The sequence below is a fragment of the Nicotiana tomentosiformis genome, chromosome 11 (genome assembly GCF_000390325.3).
Source record: "Nicotiana tomentosiformis chromosome 11, ASM39032v3, whole genome shotgun sequence".
Taxonomy (NCBI): Eukaryota; Viridiplantae; Streptophyta; class Magnoliopsida; order Solanales; family Solanaceae; genus Nicotiana; species Nicotiana tomentosiformis.
In genome coordinates, this window is record NC_090822.1 from 104,658,754 (window position 1) to 104,676,192 (window position 17,439).

Genomic DNA, 17,439 nt, shown 5'->3' on the forward strand with positions numbered 1-17,439 from the left:
GACGCCACAATGTTAACAGGAATTCCACCAAATTCGGAATATATCAAATTTCGGTCGTAGGAAACACCAACATTGTGCTGAAATGATAGAACACCCATCCACAAAGCGACGATAATAGCCCACTCGAATATGTAGGGAGAGACATCCTGCACCACATCTACAGTACCATTACAACTCATCGATGCCTAATGGATAACAAGCACTCAACATCGTATAAGAATGAGTAGGAAGAAAATGAAAGCATAAGCTTCAACGGAATCAAATCGCATGACGAGGAATCAAGAAGGGAAGTGCTCCTAACAGCCCTGTAGCCTCTCGAAGATAAGTACAAACGTCTTCGTACCGATACGCAAGACTCTACTAGACTCGCTCAAGACTCGTGAGACCTAAGTGAACACCTAAGTAAACCTAGTGCTCTGAGACCAAGATGTCATGACCCAAAACTCACTATAGGACGTGACGGCATCTAACGTCGCCGTTAGGCAAGCCAACTATGAACTACCACTTAGTTGATCATTTTATTATTTTTGAAATCATGAATCTAATTAGATAGAGAGTTCAATGCATTAAAAATCATAGATATGTATGATTTAAGTAAAATATAAAGTAAAAATGTCTCAATGGTAAGCAAAATCATAAACAAATTCTAGAACACCCCAAAATCCGATGTCACACGTGCATGAACATCTACTAGGAAGTACAATAATAATACAACATTTATTTGGAATATAAGATAGAGAGGATAATGTAAATAATTATGATGGAGACTCCATATGTTGCGGATCATAACATGGGATGCAACTCATCGTAAATTCCCCGCAATAGTTGCGCCTTTGCGCCCAAAAGACCACCAGAAATATATACCTGCACAATAAGTGTAGAAGTATAGCATGAGTACATAAATCAATGCGTACCCAATAAGTATCTAGACTAATCCCGGAGAAGTAGTGATGAGGGGTCGACATCGGCACTTACTAGCGGTCCAATAAATCAAGTACAGTAGAAAGTAAACAAGCATGAAGCATGGTAATTAAACAGTGAAAACAAATATAGGTACATGATACGATCATCATCTAAACAGTAAACACAAGTCCTCAAATATCGATTACCTCCTCAAATGGATTATATAATATGGCCCCCATCAAATAGGTCATCACAACTCAAGTCAGGAAAACTTACGGATACACTGCTTTTTGTCAAATATTATGCACGATTCTGCTGAGGCGAATGGCCCGATCCCATAAGAGTATTTCATGAAGTTGTAGAGGCCAACGGCCCGATCCCATAGGAGTGTGATACATGATACTACCGAGGCGAACGGTCCGATCTCATAAGAGTGTGTTACATGATACTACCGAGGCGAATGGTCTGATCCCATGAGAGTATGTTACAATAATATCCTACCGAGGCGAACAACCCGATCCCATAAGAGTATGGTATATAATCCTACCGAGGCGAACGACTTGATCCCATAAGAGTGTGATACATAATCCTGCCGAGACGAACGGCCTGATCCCATAAGTGTGTGATACATAATCCTGCCGAGGCGAACGGCCTGATCCCATTAGAATAAGAAACTTTAACGGGTCCTTGACCCCACTCACGAATATACGTGTGAGTTATGAAATTTAAGGAAACTTTTCGATGAATACGCACAACACGAGAGAAATTCGTAAGGGAAGCATAATTTTCTGCGGCTAATCAAGTAGCTCATCGAATATCTAAAATAGTGAGTCCATTACTCTACACAAGTCTAGTCTCGGGTAATAATGCGAAATAAAGTAATCAAACAGGCCAGGATAACTCAAATAGTACAGTTAAAGCATAGCGTGAATCTAAGTCTACGCTGACATAACCAGGAATTCTAGCATACGCACGGACCTCATACGTGCGTAGCTCCCACAACATGAAGCATATAACAGGAATAATATCTACGGGATAATTTTTTCCTTATACGGTTAGACAAGAGACTTACCTTGCTCCTATCCGAAGTTCCATAACCGACTCCAACGCCTCTCTAACACCTCAAACGGGTGCCCATCGACCCGAAACTAGTCAAATAACATGCAAATAAATCAAAATATACCCCAATACTTATGATTTAACGATTGGTAAAAATCCCCATCTCCGCTCGAAAAGTCAACAAATTCAGCCCTTGATCTCACGTGCCCGAATTCCAAAAATTTTTGTAAATAAATGTTACCCATAACCTCACGAGTCCATACATGCATTTTGTTAAAACAATTCGATTTCAAATCGACTCTCAATACTCAAATTCTCATTTCTCAAAACATAGCTAAAGTTTCTTAAAATTTCATTTTGATTCTATTAATTTTACGTTAAATCCCATGTATAATCATGTAGAATAGTTAGAAATTGAACAAAATCACTTACCCAAAGATTGTAGATGACAATCCCTCTTCAAAATCTCCCCTACTGAGCGTAGGGTTCCAAAAATGAGAGAATGTCTCCAAAATCCTGTCTCCCAACTCTTTTATCAGGTGCAGATGTCGCATTTACGACATAAGGTTCATATTTACGAACCCTCACAATTGCGAACAAGTGTTTGCAATTGCGAACTAAGGCAAAATCTACAAACTTCGCAATTGCGAATACATGTTCGCAATTGCGAACCCAGGCAAAAATCTACAGGCTTTGCAATTGCGAACAAATGTTCGCAATTTTGAACAAAGGAAAAAATCTACAATCTTCGCAATTGTGAAGGGAATTTCACAATTGCGATGCGTGAGCACCAGCAATACCGACAATCTTTCCCGACATAGAAATGGGAATTACTCTCTCATACGACATCGGAATTCGATGATCTTGTCGCTATGACTATGTAATTACGATACGGATCTAATGGTTCAATCAAATCATAAATCAAAGGTCATTTTCTCAATATAGTATCCTTTATACCCCAAAAAACGACGTTGAAATATCAAATAAGAGTGCGACACAACCCAAACACATCCGAAACACACCCTAGGCCCCGAGACCTTATCCAATCACACAAACCAGTCTAAAAATATAACACAAACTCACTCGCGTGATCAAAATACCAAAATCTAGAATCACGAATCGGACACCAAAATGCATGAAAATCGCAATGAACTTCAAGAATTTCTAGAATCGAAACCAAGCGTCTGAACCACATCAAATTAACTCCAAATGAAACCAAATTTTGCAGACAAATTTCAAATGATGAAATAGATCTATTCCAAGTCCCGAAACTAAAATCCGAGTCCGATAGCCTTAAAGTCAAATCATGGTCAAACTTAGAAAAATTTCAAACATTTAAGTGTCAACTTTTCACAATACGCGTTGAAATGCTCCCGCGCCACCCAATACCTAACCCGAACCTACGCACAAGTTCGAAATCATCATACGAACCTATTGGAACCTCCAAATTCCGATTCCGAGATCCTTTACTCAAAAGTCAAATGTTGATCAACTCTTCCAACTTAAAGCTTCCGAAATGAGAATTATTCTTCCAATCAACCCTGAACTTCCCGAAAATCGAAACCGACCACATGTACATGTCATAATATATGAAGTGTAGCTGCTCAAGGTCGTCGAACAACGTAAGAGCTCAAAACAATCGATCGGGTCATTACAAATAGTATTAATAAAAATTAGATTGTGGATGTATATGAATTAAAAAACTTTCCTCTTTGTTATTTATTTAGTCGTAAGCAGAATTTTGTAAAATCAGTACCAGTGTAATTCACCACTTAGGCAATGTAGGTTTATCTAGGAGTATAGAGTTTTTAAAATTACAATTGATGTTTGTTTTATATTATTTTCAAATGGTGGTTGTTTATTGTATATTACTTCGTTTGTCCCAATTCATATGGAACCGTTCAGATTTTAAGAGTTAAATGAATTTATCTTTAATCGTGAATTTTTTATATACCTTTTAAATATTTAAATTATTAACTATTACTATCACTTATAGTATTTTTTACGTAGTTTACTAATATGTAATTTTTATTTCAAAAGACTTAGAGATTATATATCCGAATTCACAGTCAAAATTTAAAAAATTTACTCTCAAAATCGGAATCGTGCCACATAAATATAGGCAGAAGGACTGAAAGGGTATTGAATATATTTATTGTGTTGAATACCACCCTTGTTGAAGGGTATCTACACACTTAACTATGCCTAATCCCCGAAACCAGTGATAAAAATATTATCCAAATAATAAATTCCAGTAGCAGCATTCAGTGCGTGGCAGCAGTATTCTTTTTTAAAAAAAATAATGGCAGTGAGTTAGAGTCTTAGAGTTGCACCATTGCAGCTTCCTCCAGCTACTACATTGAAGTTACAAAAAAAAACTAATAACCATCATTATGGCAAAGCCCAAAGCACTAGTTCAGTAGTTCTACTACTAATTGTAATAATCGTTATCTTTCTTTTCAAACTTATAGTAAATATTTTTAGAGCGAACTGTCTCACGACGTTTTGAACTCAGCTCACGTACCGCTTTAATGGGCATTTATCACTTGGTAGCTAGGTCTTTTTATATCTTTAGGGTTTAAAATTTGTGCAATGTTGAAATAATAAGTTGACAGTTAGGTGACCCCTACATCTGTGATCTATGTGCAGTGTTTTGGTAACAGTCTGTTAGTATAGCTGGTATATATTAAAGAGTTAGTAGCAGTTAATTAAGTAGTTGAGTTAGTTATATATACACACGTGTACAGTGTTGTTTAGAGAATTGTATTTTTCAATTCCAACTTCCAGTTGAATAAAGCTTCCAGAAAATTTTCTCTCTAAAACTCCTTCCTTTGATCTATCAACCAAGCTCAATTCTCACCTAAAAATGGTAGAATTTAACATGGTATCATAGCTAGAGTGAATCGATCGGAGCTAGAGTTTTGGTTTTGATTTGGTAACTAGAAGGTGCCGCTGCAATTTCTCAAATCGATCTTCATCTTCTGAGATTTTCTGATTCTGAGAAGATTTTCCAATGGCGAACTTAAATATCGATAATCCTCGATATCCTTTGTATCTTCAACCATCTGATGCTCTAGGAAATGTGATAATCTAGGTTCGATTGACAGGAACTGAAAATTATTTCGCGTGGAGCAGAGCAATGAAGATTGCACTGCAAGCCAAGCACAAATTAGGGTTTATCAATGGTACATGCACTAAAACACAATTTAATGTTGATTTGGGCGAGGAATAGGAACGTGTTAATGCCACCATTCTCACTTGGATTATGAATATGGTATCGCCGAAATTGGTCAATGGGATAGTCTATACTAATAACACTCATGAGGTGTGGACAGAACTTCAGGATCGTTTTGAAAAAATCAATGGATCAAAAATTTACAATCGTCATCGAGAAATAGCCACAATTACTCAAGGTACTTCTAATATATATGCCTATCATTCGAGACTCAAATTGTTATGGGATGAATATGGTGTTCTTATTCCTTCTCTTCCTATAACACTTGAGATGAGAGATTTCATAGATCATTTAGAATAACAGAAGTTGTTTCAATTTTTAATGGGCTTAAATGAAAGCTATAACGCCATAAGGAGTCAAATTTTACTCATGTCTCCATCACTTAATGTGAGTTGTGCCTATGCTATGCTAATACATAAAGAGAGTCAGAGGAAAGTTTGTATATCTGGAGCATCTATGAATGAAATAAATGAGTCTACTGTATTGATGAGTTCTAGTGACAATTCACAAAAATTCAAGATGTACAACAATTTGTATTATGAGTACTGTAAAAATAAAGTTGATGCAAAGGATGTTTGCTATAAGATGGTAGGTTATCCACCTAGTTATAATGTAAAGAAGAAGCATGAATATCGACTAGCAAATGCAACCATGAATGATAACTTCTCTGTGAAGGATGATGCAGTTCGAGTTATCGCAAATGCTAATAATAGTGGACCAAATCAGGGTATGCATAACTATTTCACTAATGAGTAATACAATCAGATATTAAGGTTGCTGAATCAGGATAAAGGAGAGGATTTTGCCATAAATATGGCAGGTAATGTTGATTCACAATTGTTGGAAATTAATGCTAATACACATTTATTGCAAAATCATAAAACTTCCTGGATCATTGACACCGGGGCAAAAAATCACAAGACCTTTTATGTTAATTTGCTGACTAATGTAACTAGTTTACCTGATTTTAAGAAGGGTAATGTTCATATTCCAAATGATAAATCAACTTCAGTTGCTTTTCAAGGAAAATGCACTATAAGTGGTGGTGATTTAATTCAGAATGTTATGTATGTGCCTGATTTCAAGTACGACTTATTATCAGTCTCGAAGTTAACTAAGGAGTTACATTGCTTAGTATTTTTTTTTCATCATTCTGTTTGTTCCAGGACCTATGCAATGGGAAAATGAAGGGAATTGGTAAGAAAAATGTGGTCTCTACCTCTTCCTCCCAGATGGTTCAGATAGGAACAAAGTCACACAGCAAATCAACAGTTGTTTGGCAAAGAATACAGTTGAAGACAGTCATGTATGACACAGGAGACTTAGGCATATGCCAGATAGAGTCATGAAGCAGATAGCCCCCTTGAAAGACAAGATATCTGCTAATTGCAATTTCAATAATTGTATTGTTTATCCTTTAGCAAGATAAACTAGAAGACCTTTCCCACTTAGCAATAGTAGAGCAGAATCTATTTTTTAATTAGTACATGTAGATATTTGGGAGCTATATAAAATGCCTACTAATAATGGAGACAGAAATTTCCTAACACTTGATGATGATCATTCTAAGATGATTTGGGTTTTCTTGATGAAGTTGAAAAGTGATATGCTAATTCTCTTAAAGGCTTTTATTAAAATGGTGTATGTACAGTTTGACAAAGCTATTAAAATATTCAGGATATATAATGGTACTGAGTTATTTAGTTTAGAATGTAAAACGTTTCTGTCAAAGAATAGGATATTGCATGAAAGTAGTTGCACACATACTCCATAACAAAATGGAGTAGTAGAAAGGATACATAGGCACATTCTAGAAGTGGTTAGAGCTTTGAGGTTTCGAGGCAGTATTCCATTACACTTTTGGGGAGACTGTGTATGGCAGCGGTATACATGATAAATAGATTTCCTTCTTCAGTTCTACGAGGGAGGTCACCGTATGAGATTTTTCATAATTCAGCTCCTTCACTATATCACTTAAGGACTATGGGATGCCTTTGCTTTGTCACAGCTACTGACAATCCTGATAAGTTCTCTCTCAGGGCTATAGCAGCAGTCCATATGAGATATTCAACATCCCAAAAGGGTTATAGACTATATAATCTCAAGGACAAAAAGTTATTTGTTAGCAGGGATGTAATATTTAGAGAGGACATATTCCCTTTCCAGTTATTGAAAAAGGGAAGAGATCCTCCTTTGTTTTTGGATCCAGTGAAGCAATATATCCAAGTCCCAATCACCAAAAAAATTTGCCTGATGATGTTAATGATAAGGACTAAGTGCAAGTTGTTCTTGAACAGCTTCAACATTTAGAGGAACCAGTTGATATTGTTGAAGAAATAGAGCAACCAGTTGATGTTGTTGATGGGCTAGAGCAACAGCAAATTGACTATGTTGATAAGGAGCCTGCAGGTTCACAATTGAGGAGGTCTTGTAGAGGCTCAAATCTACCAATTTAGTCAAAATACTACATTTGTCCAACTATGAAAGCATCCTCCTCAACATGCATACATCCCATGTCAAACCACATGAGTTATAGATTCTTTCTAACAGATATCAGTCTTACCTGGCTGCAACTTCCTCACAAATTGAGCCAAAGTCTTATACTAAAGCCATGAAGGATCCAACATGGATTGAAGCCATGTATGCTGAAGTTAAGGCATTGGTTAGTAATCACACTTGGGAGGTTGTTACTATTCCAAAAAGAAAGGCTCATGTCAGGTGTAAATGGATTTACAAAATCAAACATAAATCTGATGGCACAGTTGAATGATATAAAGCCAGACTAGTTGCCAAATGATACAGTCAACAAGAAGGCCTAGATTATCAAAAAATCTTTTCTCTGGTAGTAAATATGGTAACCATCATGGTTGTTATTGCCCTGGCAGCTATGAATCGGTGGAGTTTATTTCAAAATAGATGTTTATAATGCGTTTCTTCAGGGTGATCTTGAAGATGAGGCCTATATGCAATTACCTCCTGGATTTGGTAGTAAAGGGGGGAATAAATGCTGCAGACTACTCAAATCATTGTATGGGCTCAAACAAGAATCTAGGCAATGGAATCTAAACCTCACTACCGCTCTTCTGAAGGCTGATTTTATACAAAGTCCACATGATAACTCGTTATTCATTCTGAAGAAACACAACAGACAAGTTATAATACTTGTATATATTAATGATCTTCTTATTACACGTGATTATGTTAGCTTGATCCAGGAAGCTAAAGACATTCTAGAACAAGCTTTTAAAATGAAGGATTTGGGAATTCTGAAATACTTTCTAGGAATTGAAGTACGTAGATCTCAAAAGGGAATATTGCAATGTCAAAGAAAATAAGCCTTAGAGCTCATATCTCAGTTAGGCTTGGAAGGTTCTAAACTTGCATTAACACCCATGGAACATAACATGGGTCTAATAACTATTGAATATGATCTGCATCGCAACCTTCATGATGATGTAACATTAACAGATGTGAGGGGGGTAACAGAGATTGGTTGGAAAGTTGTTATATTTGACATTAACTAGGCCAGACATTTCATACAATGTACATGCTCTTAAGTCAATTCATGCAATCATCCAAGACGTCACACTTGGAAGCAGCCTACAAAATAGTGAGATATATAAAGAATGATCCAGGACTCAGCATATTAATGAGTTCAGAATGAGATACTACTTTGAAGGCATATTGTGATGCAGATTGGGTAAGTTGCCCAAATTCAAGGAGATCAATAACTGGTTACCTAGTAAAACTTGGTGGTTCATTGATATGTTGGAAAACAAAGAAACAAAATGCAGTGGCAAGGAGCTCAGTCGTATCGGAATACATGAGCATGGCACTAATTGTAACAGAGCTTGTCTGGTTGATGGGATTGTTCAAAGAGCCGGAGGTCAAGGTTCCTACTCCAATTCAGGTGTTTACAGATAGTAAAGCACCAATTAAGATAGCTAGTAATCTTGTGTTTCATAAAAGGACTAAGCACATAGAGATTGATTGTCACTTTATAAGGGAAAAGGTCCAATAATATATGATATAACCAAAGTATGTACCACTAATGAGCAGGAAGAGACTTGTTGACAAAAGGGCTTGGAAGCACTCAACATTATCATTTGTTCTCCAAGCTAGGGATGCTGAATATTTTCTCACCACCTAACTTAAAGAGGGGTGTTGAATGATAAGTTGACAGTTAGGTGACCCTTACATTTGTGATGCATGTGCGGTGTTTTGGTAACAGTTTGTTAGTATAACTGGTACATATTATGGAGCATAAGGCTATGTGAATCTTGAAATATTATTCTTTTTTGTCTCTTTTTCTTTACGTAACAGCAAGAAATCTAAGTATATTTTTTTCGTTCCTTCTTATATATATATATATATATTGTATAGAAATGTGACATGGGGGTTGATTGGATCCACGGGATCTTGTCACTCTCTCGTTGACTAATGGTTGAGTCAAATCAATTATCATTTTATAAGATATATATTTTCCTGCAGAAAGACTTTTATTTTTCTAATTTTTTTGTGCCAGCTTCTTTTTGGGGGAAATTTCTTGCAAATATGAGCTAGTCGCAGTTGCCATTTTCCAGAACAAGATAAAGAAAAACGACCATGTAAATAGAAAATATTACTTGTACTCAGTAATTGTACAATATCCACACATCTCAGTTTGTGACTGGTGCGTCTTTTTGAGCTAAATCATTTGGTTTAGTACATATATAATGAGTGAGTAATTCTTTTTCCAAATAAATTAGAGGAACAAAATACAGATGTTTCTTATATTGGCTTTGAGGCTCATTAATTACTACCGCCTTAACATTGAGTAATAAACTTGCTAGTTTATTTTTAATATTCCTTACTAATTGAGGGCTGTAAACCGGACAAAACTATATTCACCACTTAGTTTAAAATTGAATGGATAGAAGTCCTTCAGAAGCGATTAATTAAGAATTAAGTAGCTAGTTCTTGTATTTATTAACTACATGTATAAGAAGAACCAATAACTACTGAGCTTGATTCATATAATTGGCTCAAGGACTCTCATTCCGTCTTGGTTTGTAATACAAATTATGCTTTACATCTTATAACTTTATTTCGAGCTACTACGCCAACAAATTATAAAAATTATTCGAAAATTAGAAAGTTCAATTATATTAGTCTGACTGACAATTTGTGTAAATATCCCTAGATTATTCAAATTATACTCCGTTTATTATCATAACCAATGAAATATAAAAGTACATTATTGTCACATATGAGTCTTTCCACGAGTGATACATGATCGTACACATAAACTCAAGTACCCTATTACTTTGGCTTTTTAAATTTGACGGTCTAAATTTAGGCTCTCTTAACTTTATGATGGGCAATAGCACGTACGGTGCAATGTAAACCAAACGGATGGACCGTCGTAACTCAATCATCTTTTCGATACAGTGGCTACAGTGAGAATGACGACTCCCATCAGAAGCTCTTTTTCCCAAAAAAAAGTGCCGCTCCAATTGCCCGACGAGTCATCTACTTAAAAGGACCCTCCCCGCAGTCAGCCTTCCTTTAATTATTCGGTCATGCAATACTTATTGAATACAAAGAACAAAATTCATTTCGACCCCGTCGTAGTTCTCAATCATTTTGGTATTTGAAGTTTATAAATTCGGAATTTTAGTTTAATTAAATAATTTGTATATAATTAATGAATTTCTTAAAATAAATAAAGAGTTTGGATCAAAGCTATTGTGTTCAGCCGAACCTTCAACAGAAAAGCTAGCTCCGGCCCTGGTAGCGTACACCAGTGGTGTAGCCACATACATTAAAGGGTGGTCAACTGAACACCCTTCGTCAAAAAATTATACAGTGCATATAGAAACTTATATTGTGTATATAGGTCAAAAATTATTTTTTGTATGTGAATAATAAATTTGAACCTCCTTCGCGAAATTCCTAGCTTCGCTACTGACGCACACAAGATTTCTCGTAAACAGGGTCAATATTTGAAAAATAAAAAAACAAATAAATAAATTATTTTAACAACAAACGGTATCATGTGTTTATATTTATTAGTCAATATTTCATTTCCTTTATTATCTATATATACATATTTAACAACAATATTTAACGAAACAATACGACGTGACACCATTCGTGACAAGGTGCATGTATCCGCCACTGTTCGGAAAAATATCTATGAACATTCTTCTAGTTTGTCCTTCACTTTTTGTTAATCATGTGTCTCTATATCTAACATAGAAAAAGAACACGTTATACTTGGTTCAACCACAAGAGAACTGCTAGGAAATAAGTGAACCCTACTAACTCCCTAACTCTCCCTAACACATACAGGAAAATACCAAACATATAACCCCACAATTCGTGGATAATAATAAAGAATTGTCCAAATTTGAAAGTCTTAGACGTGTATAACAATTCACCACCCATTGGCCATTCTCCTCCCTCCAAACAAGTCCTCTTTATTAAATTGTATATATATTCAAGACTTCTAACAATTGCATGCAGCACAAACGAGTTGTAATTGTATAGTGATATCTGAAAACATATCTTGATTAAGCTTGTGAGGTTAGAAAGGCTGTGATCGAGTCTTGATTGATTAGTTCGCCAAAAAACATGTCGACCAACTGCGACTCCACAATGAAAAAAGGTGATGAACTTTCTCATAATAAACTAGTTGAATATCAAGATTCAATCAAGAACTTTGGATCTTTGACAATGGTGGATGATGGAGATAAAATAGGCGATTTTTCCGTCGAAACGGAGAAATTGGCAAGAGGGCAAGAAGAAGGTCCATTGTTATCAGGACGTGAGAAGTTGAAGAGGCATTGGACTAAAGTTGGAGGTAGGGTTTTTGTGCCTGAAAAATGGGGACATGAGGGTAATTTGAGGGAATGGATGGATTATTCTTCATTTGATACACTACTAGCTCCAAAAGGATTGAATTCAGCTCGTGAAGCGTTGATATCTCAAGGAAAAAGAGCACGTTCAGGTTCAAGTTCAAGTTCAAGAATGCTAGGAATCAGAAGTAGGTAGTGAGAAAAAAGTATACAACTAGGCTATTTCAAGAATAAATGCTTAAGGTACTTTTAGATCTTAGTTTGAAATTTCTTTTTCATTTCGTGAAGTTTTGTTTGATTTTGCCGAATTTGTTAAATCAGGCCTTACTTTGGGATAAAACAGGCCAATATGACTTAGGCTTTGCAAATTGCAATAAAAGACTAGAATTTAATCAGTATATGTTTTTCACACGAATCATATCGATGGGGATGACTGAGATTTCTCCAATTTAAACCAAATATCTCGAGTACGAACGTGGGAATGAAAAAATTCTTGGTATGAAGCGTTTTTCCGTTAACAAGTCTAATCGGAGCAAATTTAAACTAATTGGCCAGTAAGGTTTGGACACCATATGCCTAAAACAAGAAGTACGTACTTTGTTAGAAATAGATGCAAACTTAGTTCCCTTTAATTTGTTAAACTACCTTCAGTATTGCATCAAAATCTTAGGCTAGAAAGAGCAAAACTTTAATCAACTCTTCTTCTCTTCTGTCTTAAATTTACTAACTAGCTTCTCGTATTGTATATACTAATAGAGTAAGTTGTTTAAATTCTTAACTGGCCTTAAGGTAAAAATTCAGGTTTTTCAGCCCCTAACCTGTATTCTTAGAGTTGTTTACTCATACCGAATTTCATTCAAGTTTTAGACTCAAATTAAACACAGTAATCAGCAATTACAGGTAAAAGCAGCGCTAAGAAAAGCAAAGTCACGTTCCCAAGTTGGCAGAAAATCAGGTTTATCTATCACGAAACTGTACATTTGTGCCAAAGTGCCAATGTTTAGTTATTCCAACTGTATGCTGGAGAAACTAATTAGTTGGAACCAATTACATCTTTGGCCGAATCAAAGGAAGCTAGAGGTGAAAGATGCCTGATATAAAACTAAGTAGAAAAATTTAAACGGATTTGAGATCTGGCGCTTTAGAAGGTGATTAGACAAGATCATGAGTTAATAGAAAATCGAGAATATGAATAGTTATTCCAGCTGAAATACTTGAAATAATTATGCAACTTAGGGATAGAAAAATTGGAGGAATTAATGTAAATCTTCATTTCCCAATACATTGGGGCCATTTGAACTGAACATCATGTAGACTAATTCAACATTTCAGCCGAAACACTACATTCCAACTCTTCTTTTGTCCAAAGTTGCTGATGTCTCAACCTTCGACCGCAACAATTATCAGATAACTCAGCCTACCCAGATTTGGAGATGGGAAAAATCACCTACTATTTTTATTTACCTTCGTTAGAATTTGAAGTTGAGACCTCGTGGTTCTCAACCCACTTCATTTACCACTAAGCCAGGCCACACCCTCGGGTGCTTGAGATATTCCCTTGCATGTTTCTTGTTCTGCCCGCCTATCTGTTTGTTGTCCCTCTGCAGCTCTCCATGATTTTGTATCATCAATTAAGAAAATTTGTTGAGATTGGCTTCTCTTAGACCTAGAAAAGGCGTACGATAAAGTCCCGAGGGAGGTTCTGTGGATATGTTTGGAGGTTACCGGCGTTCCGGTAACATACACTAGGGTGATCAAGGACATGTATAATGGTGGACAATGGGAGGTGACTCGGATCACTTTCTAGTAGTAATGGGGTTGCACCAGGGATCGGCTCTTAGCCCGTTCCTATTTGCTTTGGCGATGGATGTGCTGACGCGGCACATTCAAGAAGAGGTGCTATGGTGCATGTTATTTGCCGATGATATAGTGTTGATTGACGAGACAAGAGGCGGGGTTAACTCGAAGCTGGAGGTCTGGAGACAGACCCTAGAGTCTTAAAAGTTTCAAGTTTAGCAGGACCAAAACGGAATACTTGGTGTGTAAGTTCAGTGACAAGACTCATGAAACAGGCGTGGATGTGAAGCTTGATACTCAAGTCATCACGAGGAGGGGTAGTTTCAAGTATCCCGGGTCTATAATCCAAGGTAACGGGGAGATTGATGATGAGGTCTCTCACCCTATTGTTACGGGGTGGATCAAATGGAGGCTTGCATCCGTTGTTTTGTGTGATAAGAAGGTGCCACCAAGACTTGAGGGTAAGTTCTACAGAGTGGTGGTTAGACCTACTATGTCGTATGGGGTTTAGTGTTGGCCAATCAAGAATTCCCATGTTCAGAGGATGAAAGCAGCAGAAATGAGGATGCTGAGATAGATGTGTGAGCATACAAGAGAGATAAGATTAGGAACGAAGTTATCCGGGACAAAGTGGGAGTGAGGACAAGATGCGGGAGTTTAAGCTGAGATGGTTCGGACACGTGCAGAGGAGGAGTACAGGTGCTCTTGTTAGGAGTTGTGAGAGGATGGCCATGGCGGGTTTGAGAAGAGGTAGAGGAGGCCAAAAAAGTATTGGGGAGAGGTGATTAGGCAGGACATGGCGCTACTTCAGCTTATTGAGGACATGACCCAGGATAGAAGGGTGTAGAGGTCGAAAATTACAGTAGAAGGCTAGTAGCTAGTCGAAAGTTACCCGTTCTTTTCTAGTAGTATTAGTAGCGCTCTTGTTTTTTTCGTATTCTTTGACCTCTAGAATTTGCCTATTATTTCGTTCGCTCCGTATATCGTATTTTTCTGTTTGTTACTATTTGATGTTACTTTTTCTTTTACTTGTTGTCTTTTTCTCTCTTTTCCTTATCGTCCTTTGTCTCCCTCTTCTTTCACCTTTTCTTGAGTCGAGGGTCTATCGAAAACCGTTTTTCTACCTCGCCAGGTAGGGATAAGGTCTGCGTATACACTACCCTCCCCAAACCCCACTTGTGAGACTATACTGGGTATGTTGTTATTATTTATTGGCTTCTTTTAGAGTGAGTCTGTCTCAAGCTAAAATGTTTAAAAAAAAAACAAAGTTTGTAGAAGAGCAAAGGAAGAGAATACTACGGTGTGTTGACTGTGCTCTCCATTTTCTATGATAATGATCTTGTAATTTCACGAATTAGACTCTCTCCTTACAAGACACTCTTTTATTTGAAAATACTCCAACATGCTTGAGATCATTCTCTTTACAATATGTAACTTTTACGGCTTTCAAGAATTCCAATTTATGAAACTATACAAACTCATAACTTTTATGTGATGTTGTATCAAATTAACTTTTCAATCATTACTTTGACATTCATTTTTTTATAAGGAAAAAAAAAATAGTAAAGTAATGATTGAAAGTTAATTTGTTAAAGCATATCCTACATTGTATTAACAACTAATATAATTTACATCCCAAATTAACATCTCAAAATTTGTCAACATACTCTCATATAAAATTATGAGAGTATGTTAGGTGAAATACTTACATCTCCAGCCTAATCACATTTTTTCAATACTTCTTTGGCCTACCCTGCCCTTCCTCAAGCTCGTCATGATCAACCTCTCACACCTCTTGACCGGGGCATCTATGTCTCTCCTCTTCACATGTCCAAACCATCGTAGCCTCGATTCTCGTAACTTGTCTTCCACGTATGCCACTCTCACCTTGTCCCTAATAACTTCATTCTTAATCTTGCCTTTCGTGCTTTGTCTACACATCCATCTCAACATCCTCATTTCAGTTACTTTCATCTTCTGGACATGGGACCTCTTGACGGGCCAACACTCAGCTCCATACAACATAGTCGGTCTAGCCACCACCCTGTAGAATTTGCCCTTAAGTCTAGGCGGCACATTCTTATAGCATAAAACCCCTGAAGCTAGCCTCCATCTCATCTACCCCGCTCCAATACGGTGAGTAACATACTCGTCAATCTCCCCGTTGCCTTGGATTATAGACCCAAGATACTTGAAACTATCTCTTTTGGGAATGACTTGAGTATCAATCTTTACTTCCATTTCTTCTTCATGCTTCTCATCACTGAACCTGCACTCCAAGTATTCAGTTTTCGACCTACTCAACTTGAAACCTTTGGACTCCAGTGCCTGTCTCCAAACTTTTAACCTAACGTTAACACCTCATCGTGTCTCGTCAATCACTATGTCATCTGCAAATAACATACACCATGGCACCTTCTCTTGTATGTGTCGTGTCAACACCTCCAACGCTAAGGCAAACAAAAACGGGCTAAGGGTCGATCCCTGGTGCAACCCCATCTCCACAGGGAAATGTAGTCTCCTCCCGCAGTGCTCACTCAAGTCTTAGCACCTTCGTACATGTTCTTAATCACCCTAATGTACGCTACCAAGACTCCGCTAGCCTCCAAACATCTTCATAGCATCTCCCTCAGGACTTTGTCATAAGCCTTCTTAAGGTCAATGAACACCATGTGCAAGTCTTTTTTCCTCTCCCTATACTGCTCCACCAATCGTCTACAAGGTGAATGGCTTTTGTAGTTGATCGCCCCGGCATAAATCTGAACTGGTTCTCAGAGATGTAATGTATATAAAGTAAGTTGTTTAAATTCTTAACAGGCCTTAAGGTCAAAATTCAGGTTTTTCAGCCCCTAACTTCTACTATATATTCTTAGAGTTGTTTTCTCATACCGAATTTCATTTAAGTTTTAGACTCTAATTAAACACAATAATCAGCAATTGTAGGTAAAAGCAGCGCTAAGAAAAGCCAAGTCCGTCCCCAAGTTGGCAGAAAATCAGGTTTATCTATCACGAAACTGTACATTGGTGCCAAATTGCCATTGTATAGTTATTCCAAATGTATGCTGGAGAAACTAACTTGTTGGAACCAATTACATCTTTGGCCGAATCAAAGGAAGCTAGAGGTGAAAAATGTCTGATATAAAACAAAGTAGAAAAATTTAAACGGATTTAAGATCTGGCGCTTTAGAAGGTGATTAGACAAGATGATGAGTTAATAGAAAATCGAGAATATGCATAGTTATTCCAGCTGAAATACTTGAAATAATTTTGCAACATTGGGATAGAAAAATTGGAGGAATTAAAAATGTAAATCTTCATTTTTCACAAGATTTGGTGATGCTGGTAACTCCGACCAGCAACAGTTATAAAGTAACTCTGTCTATCAAGATTTGGGGTGGAAAGATGGGAAGAAATCACCTAATATTTTTTGCCTCAGCCGGAATTTGAACCTGAGACCTCATGGTTCTCAACCCACTTCATTGACTACTAGGCCACACCCTCGCGTTCTTGAGATATCTCTTCTTTGTCCCTCTGCATTTCTCCATGATTTTGTATCACCAATTGAAAAAATTGGTTAAGATTGGCTTCTTTTAAAGTGAGTCTGTC

General features: G+C 36.9%; 2 long non-coding RNA genes across 2 annotated transcripts; one reads left to right on the forward strand and one right to left on the reverse strand.

Annotated features, from left to right (window-relative positions):
• The first annotated feature begins 4,557 nt into the window (after window positions 1–4,557).
• LOC108945624 (uncharacterized) lies at window positions 4,558–6,745 on the forward strand. Its single transcript, XR_001969813.3, has 2 exons — window positions 4,558–5,375; window positions 6,364–6,745. It is a non-coding gene; the product is annotated as an uncharacterized lncRNA (long non-coding RNA).
• Window positions 6,746–6,938: 193 nt separating this feature from the next.
• On the reverse strand, window positions 6,939–9,389 carry LOC117277403 (uncharacterized). The gene is made up of 2 exons (XR_011412162.1): window positions 8,937–9,389; window positions 6,939–7,842 (listed from the first exon to the last, which is right to left on the reverse strand). It is a non-coding gene; the product is annotated as an uncharacterized lncRNA (long non-coding RNA).
• Window positions 9,390–17,439: the final 8,050 nt, after the last annotated feature.